We start from the raw sequence: 13,638 nt of genomic DNA on the forward strand, positions 1-13,638 counted from the left end.
AATGACCCCTTCCTGAGTTGTCCTTCTAAAAGAAGGATGGACTTTGGAGACAAGAACACCAACCATATGTGCCTGAGGCTGGTCGACTCGAAGTCCTCAAACTGGTCCATGATTCCAAGCTGGACGGTCACCTTGGAGGTTACAAAGACTTTGGAACTCCTGCTTCATTATTTCTGGTGGTCCGACTGCAGGGGGGATGTGAAGAGATGCGTCGCCTCTTGCGAGGTATGTGCCTGGAACAAGACACTACGAGTCCACCCTCTGGGTTTCCAGTCCCATCCAGACCATGGGAATCTATATCGATGGACTTTATAGTGAACCTGCCCCCTCAAAAGGAATGACTACCATCCTTGTTGTCGTGGACCCACTCGCGAAGATGGTGTACTTCATCCCCATAAAAAAGATTCCCATGGCCGAGTGCACCACAGAGTTGATGATCCGGGAGGTTTTCCGACTACATGGAATTCCGTATGATATCGTCTCAGACAGAGGGATTTAGTTCACATCGAAGTTCTGGAGACACTTATGCTCGGCCCTGGGAACTACCGTGAATCTCTCTTCTGCCTTTCATCCTTAGTCTAACGGCCAGGCCGAGAAAACTGGCCGGACTCTGGAGCAGTACCTCTGCTGCTTCATCTTCCATCTTTAGGACAACTGGGTGGATTATCTTTCAAAAGCGGAGCTCGCATATAACAATGCCCAATGTAGTTCTACCACCCAGAGCCCATTCTATGCCAGCTATCTGACGCACCCAGTTTGCATTCCTGGCCTATCTGCTAACACTCCTGTCCCGACAGTCAACCACAGACGGGAAGCATTGGCAGATATTCAAAAGGAATTAAGAGACCTTGCTAGAAGCCCAGGTTGTCTATAAGAAAGAGTCAGACCAATGCTGCCAAGCAGCTCCTCCCTTCGAGGTTGGGGATAAGGTGTGGTTGTCCACCAAGAATCTGAAGGCGCACACACCCTCACCCAAAATTAGGCGAAAGTTTATTGGGCCTTTCCTTATCTCAGCAAGGGTCAGCCAGTTGGCATTCCGGTTGAAGCTCTCGGGCAGCTTAAAGGAGATGTCCCGAGGCAGCAAGTGGGTCTATACACTTCTGTATGGCCATAATAATGCACTTTGTAATGTACATTGTGCATTAATTATGAGCCATACAGAAGTTATAAAAAGTTTTATACTTACCTGCTCCGTTGCTGGCGTCCTCGTCTCCATGGTGCCGACTAATTTTCGCCCTCCGATGGCCAAATTAGCCGCGCTTGCGCAGTCCGGGTCTTCTCCTCTTCTCTATGGGGCTCCGTGTAGCTCCGCCCCGTCACGTGCCGATTCCAGCCAATCAGGAGGCTGGAATCGGCAATGGACCGCACAGAAGCCCTGCGGTCCATGAAGACAGAGGATCCCGGCGGCCATCTTCAGCAGGTGAGTATGAAGACGCCGGACCGCCGGGATTTAGGTAAGCGCTGTGCTGTTTGTTTTTTTAACCCCTGCATCGGGGTTGTCTCGCGCCGAACGGGGGGGGGGGGGTTTAAAAATAAAAAAAACCCGTTTCGGCGCGGGACATCTCCTTTAAGGATTTACCCCGTCTTCCACGAGACCTTATTAAAACCATTTCAGGAAAACTCTGCTATTGTGGCAAGACATCCCAATACCGACTTCTGCCTTTCCATCTGGCTACATTACCCGCCTCATTCAATTGTACTGCAAACAGTGACCTCCCGTTGCTGACCCCTGGCTTGTCCCTGATTACCCTCCAGACCCCTGAGGCTGCTACACCTGAGGCTCCAACCCAGTGCCTGAAACCACTACTTATGGATGCAGCTCCTCCTAGGTCCTCCAAGCAGAGACTATACTCTAGTCCGTTCAGCAGTGAAGTGTCTAGAATGGAGCTGCTGGTCAGAGGACCTACCAGGACTCACTACACTCTAGACCCAACCGTGGCGGGAGGTTCTGTGAGGTGATTCTAAGGTGTGAGAGGTAACCGTGGCGAGGAGTGATCAGTCGGCGACCCCAGTAATGAGGGGCTGCTCATGATGTCATGCACCCTTACATACACGTCATGCTTATGTGTCATTCTGGTTTACCTCAGTCTTGTCAGCAGGTGCTGCCCCCCCCCCCCCCCCCCCCCCGGTCAGGTAAACCGGAAGTAGCCTCCTGAAACCCTCCCAGAACTGTGAGGTAAGGCCATCGCCCGCCTGCTGCCTAATATGACTGGGGCATCCACCATGCCAAGGGCACCGAGCGCAGCTCCGCCATTGTCAGGTGAAGTGGTATAACCTGGGCGCAGGTGGGCTGTAACCCCTGCAGGCACGCAGTCTCCGTATGCTCCTGCTACCTCCTTATGGACGCCGACGCGCGTTTCTTTATTTCTATTTTAGTTTTTTCCTCCCCACTTTAAAAACAAACCTTTTATTTTCCACGCTGACGTCGCAGTCCGGAGGCCGCTTCACCGCAGACGAGAAAATCGTGAGAGATTTATGTGTTGCGAGACGCACAAATCTCACACAAATATGACGCCATTCCACCGAACGGGTCGTATACATGACTTTGGTTTTTTTTTCCCCGACAGAAATCCTATTATTGGGCGTTCCCTCAGAATGCCTCGCTGTTGTTTTCAAGTGCGATGCGAATTGTCCCGTCGATCGCAGCTTCCCTGGAGTGATGGGAGGCACTCTTCACACAAAACCGCCTCCGCAGGGACATTGCATGTTCCCAAGCGCGAAATCGAGCCCAGTTTATCTCGGTCCCCTGTGGGATATTAGCCCGAGGCTTACTTCCGGCGGGACGAGTTGTATTTCTCGCGGTAATATTCAATGTATGTATAATGTACGGAAAAAACTTTAAAAACTTGTCTAGGCGGAGTTTAATGGGGGAAAAAAACGAAAGTCCACCATCTTTGGGTGGGTCTGGTTTTTATGTTTTGTTGCCCTTATTAAAAAAATTTAAAATAAATATTTTCTCTCCCGCCATCTGCTGACCGCCATGACTTTTTTATTTCTCCGTTGACATACTCTTAGTCGTGGATGACGCCGCCACGCTGTGACTGGACGACACTGACACATTGTTACTAAATCATATCATATTTAGATCAGATTACAATCGTTCGTATTAGTAATAGTGCCCCCTATGTGCCCTATGTAGTAATAGTACCCCTAATTATTAATAATGACCCTTCTGTGGCCCCACATAGTAATAATGCCCTATCTGTGGCCCCTATTTAGTAATAGGGTCCCCTCTGTGGCCTTAATTATAATATGCCCCCTCTTTGATTCTACTTCGTAATAAAAACCCCTCTATGGCCCTCTTTAGTCATAGCACCTCCTGTGGTTCCAAAGAGTAATAGCAACCCCTTTATAGCCCTCATTTAATAATAGTGCCCTCTCTGGGTCAGCTAGAAAGAATGCCCCTTCTCTCCTGGGTTCCATACCTCCGGTCAGGCAGCGAGGGTACAGGCCTCATTTTTTAAGGACACAGAAGCCCCAGTCGCCACACTATGTCCAGCTATCCTGACTCCTCCCCTCATCCATAAGAGTACAGTGTGAGGGGAGGAGTCAGGATAGCCAGGTAATAGCGCCACAAATGAAGGGAGGAGCCAGTATAACCAGGCATTGAGTGCACAGCCTCCACCCCATGTCAGGTCAGCTGGGCACAGCGCCCCTCCCCATCGTGTCCGGTAAACCACACGCAGCTGCCCATTGCATTATAGTGCCGCCCTTATGTGTCACATAGCTGGGCACAACCGTCCCCCTGCGTGTCTTGTAATCACGTACAGCACCCCTTTAGCCCAGTGCGGCGCCCCCAGGTGCCCAGAATCGGAAATCATGACATTTTCAGAAAAATGGTTAATCTCGGTGATATCAGTAATGTATGTTTTATATTCCCTTATAGGACGATTTGCAGCCAGCGTTCTCTGACATGACTAACGCTGGCGGCTGGGTCTTCTCCATCCCCTTGGTGGCGCTCTTCCGCTTCACCGAATCTGTTCTGTGGCAGGCGGTCTGCAGCGTCAGCGCAATTGATGACAGAAGGATTTTCCTGGACCGGTATTTGTATTCGGACACATTCACCATTTCCTCCTGGGGGCGCCGCTCTCGTTCTCGTCTGTCTGATCTGGAGGTTTCATATGAACAAATGAAGGGGCTTGGCCTGCAGGCGATGACTGAGGTTCGGCCGCCGCCGCTTCACTTTATGTGCTCAGAAATAATTGTATTTTTTTATAGAATTTATTTGCATTTTACAAAAAAAAAATGCCATGTGGGTGAATAAGGCTGTAAAGGCAATAAACAACAAGAAGAAAGCATTTAACCCTTTAAGGACCAAGCGGGAAAAATATACGGTGCTTGGTCCCAGGCTTTAATCCCTGCCAATAGCAGATGAACGGCATGGGTCAGGTCCTCAGCTGTCAGACACATCAGAGGACCCAGAGGAGAAGGGAAAAGCGGTTTTTAACTGCTTCTGCCCTATTCTTTCCCAGCTAAATAGCGCTCAATGAGCGCTATGTACTAAATAGTGGAAGTATTATTTTCACTATACGACCCTTGATTACGTGACCGCCGGGTGCCCTCTGTCGCAGCAGAGCTGCAGGGTCCTATAAGACCCAGATCAGCTCTGTGTAGTGACTATTGTCACCACAGGGGAATGTTTTCCCCTGTAACTGGGGCTCCTATGGATGCGGCTACTATGCATGCCCCAGCTACAGTGGAAAAGTGTGCAATTAAAAAAATGCAATGTGAATGACCCTCAGAGGTCTTAGATGACGTCATGGGGGACAGAGATAGTAAAAAAAATTACACAATGAAATAACAGTATATACATAAAAAAGAAAATGCCTCAAAGCCGACGCCAACCAAAACAATCGCCGTATGTGCCCTATAATCCAAAACTATACATATTATATATCAAGACGTCTGAAACAAAATGAGGAACCCGTTCCTGTACTTTATTTTACTGTAAGTATACTAATTAAAAAAATACAACTATATATTTTTAAAAATCCTTTTTTTTCTTAGCTTTTTACCCCCCAAAAACTAAAAAGCGTAAAAAAAAGTCAGTGAAAAAAGATATAAAGAAATAGCTTTATGTGTCACAGGGAAAAAAATGCCGTAAAAATAATTTTGGTAGCTAAAGGGAAGCAAATAGGGCAGTAAAACCACCACATGGGTAAAATTCCCTAAAAAGTGGTTTAAGGGGTTAAACTACTAAAACAAAAAGACAGCAAGGAAGCACTAAAAAGCTGTAAGGAAAATAAATGAATGTAAAAAGCAAATAAAAGCAGGAAAGGTGGAGACAGAGAGACTCATTGCCAAAGAGGGTTGTCCAGGCAGAATTGGCTGTCAGTGCTGGGATGCATCAAGGTGGGAGCGAAAGCCGCTGCTCCGACCTGAGTGTGGTGGCCGGTGCTTGTAGTTGCAGGTGCTGTGTGTGAGAATGGCCTTATATTTTCTTCTCTTCTCTTTACACTGTTTACTTTATGCAATGTAATAAGTAACGTATGAATGTATGCCTTCCTTCCGCTTATCTGCTGCACATTGGAGACTCCTCTCTATTGTACTGCAACTTCTTTTTAATTGTAATGAGTAAAATATTTACTTCATGCGAAGCCTCTATATTACATTTGTAAGCATCTGTGTTTACTGCAAATCTGCGACCCATTTCCATGTCTTTTAATGTCCCTCCTTTCCATCAGTAACCACCATGTGGTTGTCATTAACAGGCTGCAGAAAGGTTAAAAGATGAGGAATCCCACCTGGGCCAGCAGACAACACCAGTCTGTCCCTGAGAGCCTCCATCAGCTACTGGAAGGCTCCTAAATGGAGCAGCAGACTCTCCGCTGTTCAGGTGATGACGGATCCTCTGACATGTGGGGTTTGCGGTCTGATTGTATACAGGATGATAGATATTTCACTCTCTGCTCCGTGTTGTGTTTTATTAGGTGGCCAAACAGATGTCGCTATATTGTCTTTCAGGCAATTTCAGTCTTTCAAGTCACGTGACTTTGTAACACCACATGTAAGAATTTTTGGAGGGGGGCTTGAAGTATAAGCTCTACCCTGAAGATAAGCCCTAGCTGCACAAAAAAAAAAATTATATCACCTTAGAAGCGCTATCAACTCTGCTGTATCTTCTCCCCATTCCCCGGCACTATTCTTCTTCATCTCTTCTGGCTGGGGATTGGAAAATCCCCGCCTCCTGGAAGCGCTGCCACTGATGGGCTGACGCTTAGCCAATCAGAGCCATCGCTCGATGAATAGCTGTGATTGGCTAAACGTCAGCCAATCAGAGGCAGCGCTTCCAGGAGGCGGGGATTTTTCAACCCACGGCCATAAGAGCTGAAGATAAATAGTGCCGGGAGCGGGGAGAAGATGAACCGGAGCTGACAGCACTTTTAAGATGATGTATACTTTTTTTTTTAAATTCTTCCCTGCAGCTAGGGCTTAGTCTATGGCTATGACAGAGAGGGGGGGGGGGAGGGGGTCTGAGATTAGCGGCAGGATGTAAACTGCATATCGGGGACTGAAAGTGAATGGAGGAATGAAGATGATAGCTTGAACCTTATGTTTAGTCTTCAGGCAGGTGAGTGCAATTTTGGTCAGTCAAAAACTCTCCGTTTTCCATGTTATTTATGCTATTTTCATGCGCTTTTCGCACGTGAAAACCTTTTTTTTTATCATGCATTTTCTCTACTTTTCGCTTCCTGGTTATTATTTTCATGCTTTCCACAAAGTAAACAAATGGACGTGTTTTAGTCCCATTATGCGGCCGTGAAAATCCCGTTTAGTCCCGTTATGCAGTGAGTGTATTAGCGCATCCGCCTAAGGTCTGTCTGTGTAGTTCTCAAAGGTCTCACCTGTAACTACAGGATTTGTGATACTGGTTGCAGTGAAGACTACAGGTTGCGTGTGAACAGCTTAGTGCCCCATAGGGGTAGCGAGTCATCCCAAGCGCTGTGTCACCATCACATGTAAGAGATACCTCTGCAGCGCCACCTATTGGTTGGCGCCATTCCTGCATACCAATATCCGACCCTTTATACTGGTCTTTGTAACAATGATTGGGAATTAAAAACCAGGCCATATTCCATACACGGACGGCTGTTTCTGAGTTTTTGCCTCTTATCAATGTGCAGTAGAATGCTGGTTTGGCTAGTAAGCGGCCGAGGCAGAAGCAGTCGAAACGTCGCTTGTCTTGCATGTTCTGTCAGTGGACTTGTAATAAAAGATGTAATTTTGATCTACAAGATGTTTTTAAAGATTCCTGCTTGTGCTGCTCTCTCCAAGTATCTGTATCTTAACAATGGGCTCTATGTCGGGGATATCCGCGGAAAAATAGAGCATGCTGCGCTTTATTTTCCGCAAGCGGATTACTTAATGTGAGCAGAACTGTGTAATTCAATGCATTCTATTGAACCGCGAATCAAATGCTCACGGAATCCGCAATTCAAATCCGGTCGTGTGAGACTGACCAAAAACTCAGGATCGCAAGAGAGATAAATGGCGTTCTGCTCTCCTCTTCTGTCCAGTATCCTGAGCTGCTGCAGAACTCCAGGAAGGTGTGCTGGATCACCTGCAGCGTCTCCTTGTTAGTGAATGCAGATGGAGAGACGTTTAGACACATCCTGAACTAGGGAGTCTCCACCTTCCATCCGGGTTCAAGTAAATAAGAAGAGCTCCCTGCAGTTATCGGGCTCCGATTCATCCGGGTTCAGGTAAGTAAGAAGAGCTCCCTGCAGTTATCGGGCTCTGATTCATCTGGGTTCATGTAAGTGAGAAGAGCTCCCTGCAGTTATCGGGCTCTGATTCATCCGGGTTCAGGTAAGTAAGAAGAGCTCCCTGCAGTTATCGGGCTCTGATTCATCTGGGTTCATGTAAGTGAGAAGAGCTCCCTGCAGTTATCGGGCTCTGATTCATCTGGGTTCATGTAAGTAAGAAGAGCTCCCTGCGTTATCGGGCTCCGATTCATCTGGGTTCATGTAAGTAAGAAGAGCCCCCTGCAGTTATCGGGCTCCGATTCATCTGGGATCATGTAAATAAGAAGAGCTCCCTGCAGTTATCGGGCTCCGATTCATCTGGGTTCATGTAAGTAAGAAGAGCTCCCTGCAGTTATCGGGCTCCGATTCATCTGGGTTCACGTAAGTAAGAAGAGCTCCCTGCAGTTATCGGGCTCCGATTCATCTGGGTTCAGGTAAGTAAGAAGAGCTCCCTGCAGTTATCGGGCTCCGATTCATCTGGGTTCATGTAAGTAAGAAGAGCTCCCTGCAGTTATCGGGCTCCGATTCATCCGGGTTCAGGTAATTAAGAAGAGCTCCCTGCAGTTATCGGGCTCCGATTCATCTGGGTTCATGTAAGTAAGAAGAGCTCCCTGCAGTTATCGGGCTCCGATTCATCTGGGTTCACGTAAGTAAGAAGAGCTCCCTGCAGTTATCGGGCTCCGATTCATCTGGGTTCAGGTAAGTAAGAAGAGCTCCCTTCAGGTATCGGGCTCCGATTCATCCGGGTTCAGGTAAGTAAGAAGAGCTCCCTGCAGTTATCGGGCTCCGATTCATCTGGGTTCATGTAAGTGAGAAGAGCTCCCTGCAGTTATCGGACTCCGATTCATCCTGGTTCAGGTAAGTAAGAAGAGCTCCCTGCAGTTATCGGGCTCCGATTCATCCTGGTTCAGGTAAGTGAGAAGAGCTCCCTGCAGTTATCGGGCTCCGATTCATCCTGGTTCAGGTAAATAAGAAGAACTCCCTGCAGTTATCGGGCTCCGATTCATCCGGGTTCAGGTAAGTAAGAAGAGCTCCCTGCAGTTATCGGGCTCCGATTCATCTGGGTTCACGTAAGTAAGAAGAGCTCCCTGCGGTTATCGGGCTCCGATTCATCTGGGTTCATGTAAGTAAGAAGAGCTCCCTGCGGTTATCGGGCTCCGATTCATCTGGGTTCAGGTAAGTGAGAAGAGCTCCCTGCAGTTATCGGGCTCCGATTCATCTGGGCTCAGGTAAGTAAGAAGAGCTCCCTGCAGTTATCGGGCTCCGATTCATCTGGGTTCAGGTAAGTGAGAAGAGCTCCCTGCAGTTATCGGGCTCCGATTCATCTGGGCTCAGGTAAGTAAGAAGAGCTCCCTGCAGTTATCGGGCTCCGAATCATCCGGGTTCACGTAAGTAAGAAGAGCTCCCTGCGGTTATCGGGCTCCGATTCATCCTGGTTCAGGTAAGTAAGAAGAGCTCCCTGCAGTTATCGGGCTCCGATTCATCCGGGTTCACGGAAGTAAGAAGAGCTCCCTGCAGTTATCGGGCTCCGATTCATCTGGGCTCAGGTAAGTAAGAAGAGCTCCCTGCAGTTATCGGGCTCCGAATCATCCGGGTTCACGTAAGTAAGAAGAGCTCCCTGCAGTTATCGGGCTCCGAATCATCCGGGTTCACGTAAGTAAGAAGAGCTCCCTGCAGTTATCGGGCTCCGATTCATCTGGGTTAATGTAAGTAAGAAGAGCTCCCTGCAGTTATCGGGCTCCGATTCATCTGGGTTCATGTAAGTAAGAAGAGCTCCCTGCAGTTATCGGGCTCCGAATCATCCGGGTTCACGGAAGTAAGAAGAGCTCCCTGCAGTTATCGGGCTCCGAATCATCCGGGTTCACGTAAGTAAGAAGAGCTCCCTGCGGTTATCGGGCTCCGATTCATCCTGGTTCAGGTAAATAAGAAGAGCTCCCTGCAGTTATCGGGCTCCGATTCATCTGGGTTCAGGTAAGTAAGAAGAGCTCCCTGCGGTTATCGGGCTCCGATTCATCTGGGTTCAGGTAAGTGAGAAGAGCTCCCTGCAGTTATCGGGCTCCGATTCACCTGGGTTCACGGAAGTAAGAAGAACTCCCTGCAGTTATCGGGCTCCAATTCATCTGGGTTCAGGTAAGTAAGAAGAACTCCCTGCAGTTATCGGGCTCCGATTCATCTGGGTTCAGGTAAGTAAGAAGAGCTCCCTGCAGTTATCGGGCTCCGATTCATCTGGGTTCAGGTAAGTGAGAAGAGCTCCCTGCAGTTATCGGGCTCCGATTCATCTGGGTTCAGGTAAGTGAGAAGAGCTCCCTGCGGTTATCGGGCTCCGATTCATCTGGGTTCAGGTAAGTGAGAAGAGCTCCCTGCGGTTATCGGGCTCCGATTCATCTGGGTTCAGGTAAGTGAGAAGAGCTCCCTGCAGTTATCGGGCTCCGATTCATCTGGGTTCAGGTAAGTGAGAAGAGCTCCCTGCGGTTATCGGGCTCCGATTCATCTGGGTTCAGGTAAGTAAGAAGAGCTCCCTGCAGTTATCGGGCTCCGATTCATCTGGGTTCAGGTAAGTGAGAAGAGCTCCCTGCAGTTATCGGGCTCCGATTCATCTGGGTTCAGGTAAGTGAGAAGAGCTCCCTGCGGTTATCGGGCTCCGATTCATCTGGGTTCAGGTAAGTAAGAAGAGCTCCCTGCAGTTATCGGGCTCCGATTCATCTGGGTTCAGGTAAGTGAGAAGAGCTCCCTGCAGTTATCGGGCTCCGATTCATCTGGGTTCAGGTAAGTGAGAAGAGCTCCCTGCGGTTATCGGGCTCCGATTCATCTGGGTTCAGGTAAGTGAGAAGAGCTCCCTGCGGTTATCGGAAGTTCATGCAAAACTGACAGCATGAAATCATTTGGCGTCGCTTCTAATAAATCCCCAGGATTCCTTTATTCGTGAGCCTTAGTTCTGAAATGTGCTGCACCAGTTTGTCATTTAGCAAAGCTGCCACTAGATGGCAGTGTTTGTACCTCCTGTGCCATGTGGGCGGCCCAATTCACACTTTCCTTTCCAATACTTTTCTTTTGTCAATGACCTAAAAGGAGAAGTTTGAAAACTGCACTTTCTTTTATCTAGTTGTTTATTTTTTGGTTGCCGGGGGCGCCCCGTTTAATCTAGTTACATCCGGCCCATAATTGTAAACATTTTATGTTTCTGTGTCTGGTCCACCTCCAGTTTGGTCACACCTACTCAGTATCGCTACTCTGCAGTAACGCTGTCTCACCTCTTATCACTTGTTGAACATCTCTTCTGACACCAGAGAAGACACAACAACTTCAGAAGCAGGTGGCACTATTCTAACATTAGTGCTGGGGTATAAACAGTAGGGGGCGCTACTCTAACATAAGTCCTGCAATAGTGGAGGGCTATTATAACATTAGTCCTGGAATATCTGGGGATAGAAGTAGGTGGTGCTATTCTTGCATCAGTCCTGGAATATCTGGGAATAGAAACAGCAGGGGGCAGTATTGTAATATCAGTCCTGGAATAACAGAGGATATAAGCAGCAGGTGGCGCTATTTTAGCATTAAGGCCCTTTTAGACAGAACAATATCGTTCCAAAAATCCCTCAAACAAGCAAAAGTGACCGATAGTCGTATCGAATGACTAAGCGCAGCCAATCAGCGAGCGATGAACGATAATTGGTCACTTTTCGTTTGTTGTTCATTTTTTGCATGCATAAAAATCATCATTGGCTCGTTCACTTATCGTTCACATTCACTATTACTTTAGTCCTGGGATATCTGGGGATGTAAACAGAAGGGGGCGCTATTCCAATATTAGTTCTAGCATGTCTGGGGATATAAACAGCAGGGGGCACCGCTCTAGCATCAATCCTGGAATATCTGTCAGGTTGCTTGGTTGGTGGTGACATCCTGCACATTAGCAGTGAATACATTATCATGCATCAGACGTATTATTTATGGCTGTCCCTTTCCTTGCAGAGGATGGAGTCTTCTGTGTGAAGAAGTAGAAGAGTTTCAGATCCCGGCGCTGGTGAAGGCTTATAGGTAATCGGAACATGAAGTAGTATGTATAGAATTACAAACACATGGCTGGCTTATTCCAGAAGCAGCGCCCTACTAGGCAACAGATTGCATCTTGTTTTGTCGCTTGGCTTCATAGAAGTGAATGGGGCTGAGCAAAAAGAGTTTAGTATCATTTTAGCCAGTAGCCCAAAGTGTGATTGTTCTCAATAAAGGCCCATTTACACGGAGCGATAATAGCTCAAAAATCGCTAAAAAGTGACGTTTGAGCGATAATCATTGATCGTCAAATTCAGTCCAACCTAAAAATCGTTGTGTGGTTTTATCAGGACGGCACGCTGAGTTCTCCGCAGGTAGTGCTGATAGCATTGTTTCCCGTCGGAGAACAAAGGAGCTAGGAGCTGAATGCAGATAAGAGCCCTCCGGCTATTAACTGCATTCAGCTAAGGCTTCATTTGCATGCTAATAAGCTATTAAGTAGCTGAGCAGCTACTTAATAGTTTATGCAAAATGATCGCTCAAAGCTGTCACTCAAACTGTCGTTTGAGCGATCATTGTTCTGTGTAAATGGGCCTTAAGAGAAACCAAGTAATCTTGTAGATATGATACCTTTTTAATAGCTAACAAAAAAGTATCATATCAACAAGATTACTTGGTTTCTCTAAAGGCCCATTAACACGGAATAATGATCGCTTAAAATTTGCTCAAATGACAGTTTGAGCGATCATCTTTGCATAACTCGGTACTGTTGCATCTTGTCTCCACCACAAGAATAGGTGGAGACAAGATGCACGCCCCCAACAAATGCACACAACTTGATTGGCTGGGGCAGATATTGGATGGCCATTATCTCCCCTCCCGCCTGGTGTCACTGACCCATCTGCTGCCACTCTCTCTTTTTCCCTTACCGCCTTCTGCACTGTTATTTTCCTCACTGGCTTCACATATTGCAAGCTTTATGCGAGGCCAGCGAGGAGAATGACAGCGGGTGACTGACTGCGCTACAGCAGGGATGGGAGAAGGCAGAGTGGCGGTGCCAGTGACACTCAGCCGTTCTCTCTTGTCCCCTTCCCGGTTCCTGCGCTTCATTCACCCCCACGGAGATTTTACACAATGGACATTTATCACGTATCCACTAAATAGTTGATAGAAAGAAAATTCTGATCACTGGGAACCCCATTGTTCCCCTCCCTGCAGAACCCCAGCAATGGGCATATAAATGGAGCGGTATTTGAGCCTGCGCCCAACTGCTCCACTCAAAGTCTTTCAGTTTGAAAGAGATGTCAAAGTACAGCCCTCAGCCGTTCCCGTCAGTCCCATGGATGTAGAATGTTGCAGCGCAGCACAAGCTTGACCGCTGCTCCGTTACACTCCTCTTCCCTGCAGTCATACAGCTAGGAGTAATGGCGTGCTCGGAACGCTGATATTTGTGATCAGCAGGGCCCCCAGTGATCAGAGATTTACCATGTATACTGCGGAGGGGTAGTACATTTAAGATGTAGGAAAACCCCTTGAACCACTTCAAGACCACAAAATGCATTAGTGTCCCCCCCCCCCCCCCCCGCTCCACCTCGCCACCCCCCCCCCCCCCGAATCTTTTTGTCCGAGTAGTCAGTTACTCGAAAAAAGCGGTGCTCGAGTGCAAAAACACCCGAACCGAGTACGCTCGCTCATCCCTATTAATTATAAATAGTAATTTGATAAATTCTTGCCCCGCAGATTCTATGTGACGGACCGCGTCCATGGAGACCCCTCGGAGGACACTAAACCGGAGGCGATGTATTATAGGCACACTATGCATCTGCCCCTACATAGAGCATGGCTGCTGTTTGCAGGGACGCTCCCAGATGTTGGATCCTTTGTTCTCTGGGTCTTTATA

This window comes from Eleutherodactylus coqui, unplaced genomic scaffold (assembly GCF_035609145.1).
Source record: "Eleutherodactylus coqui strain aEleCoq1 unplaced genomic scaffold, aEleCoq1.hap1 HAP1_SCAFFOLD_210, whole genome shotgun sequence".
NCBI classification, from domain to species: domain Eukaryota; kingdom Metazoa; phylum Chordata; class Amphibia; order Anura; family Eleutherodactylidae; genus Eleutherodactylus; species Eleutherodactylus coqui.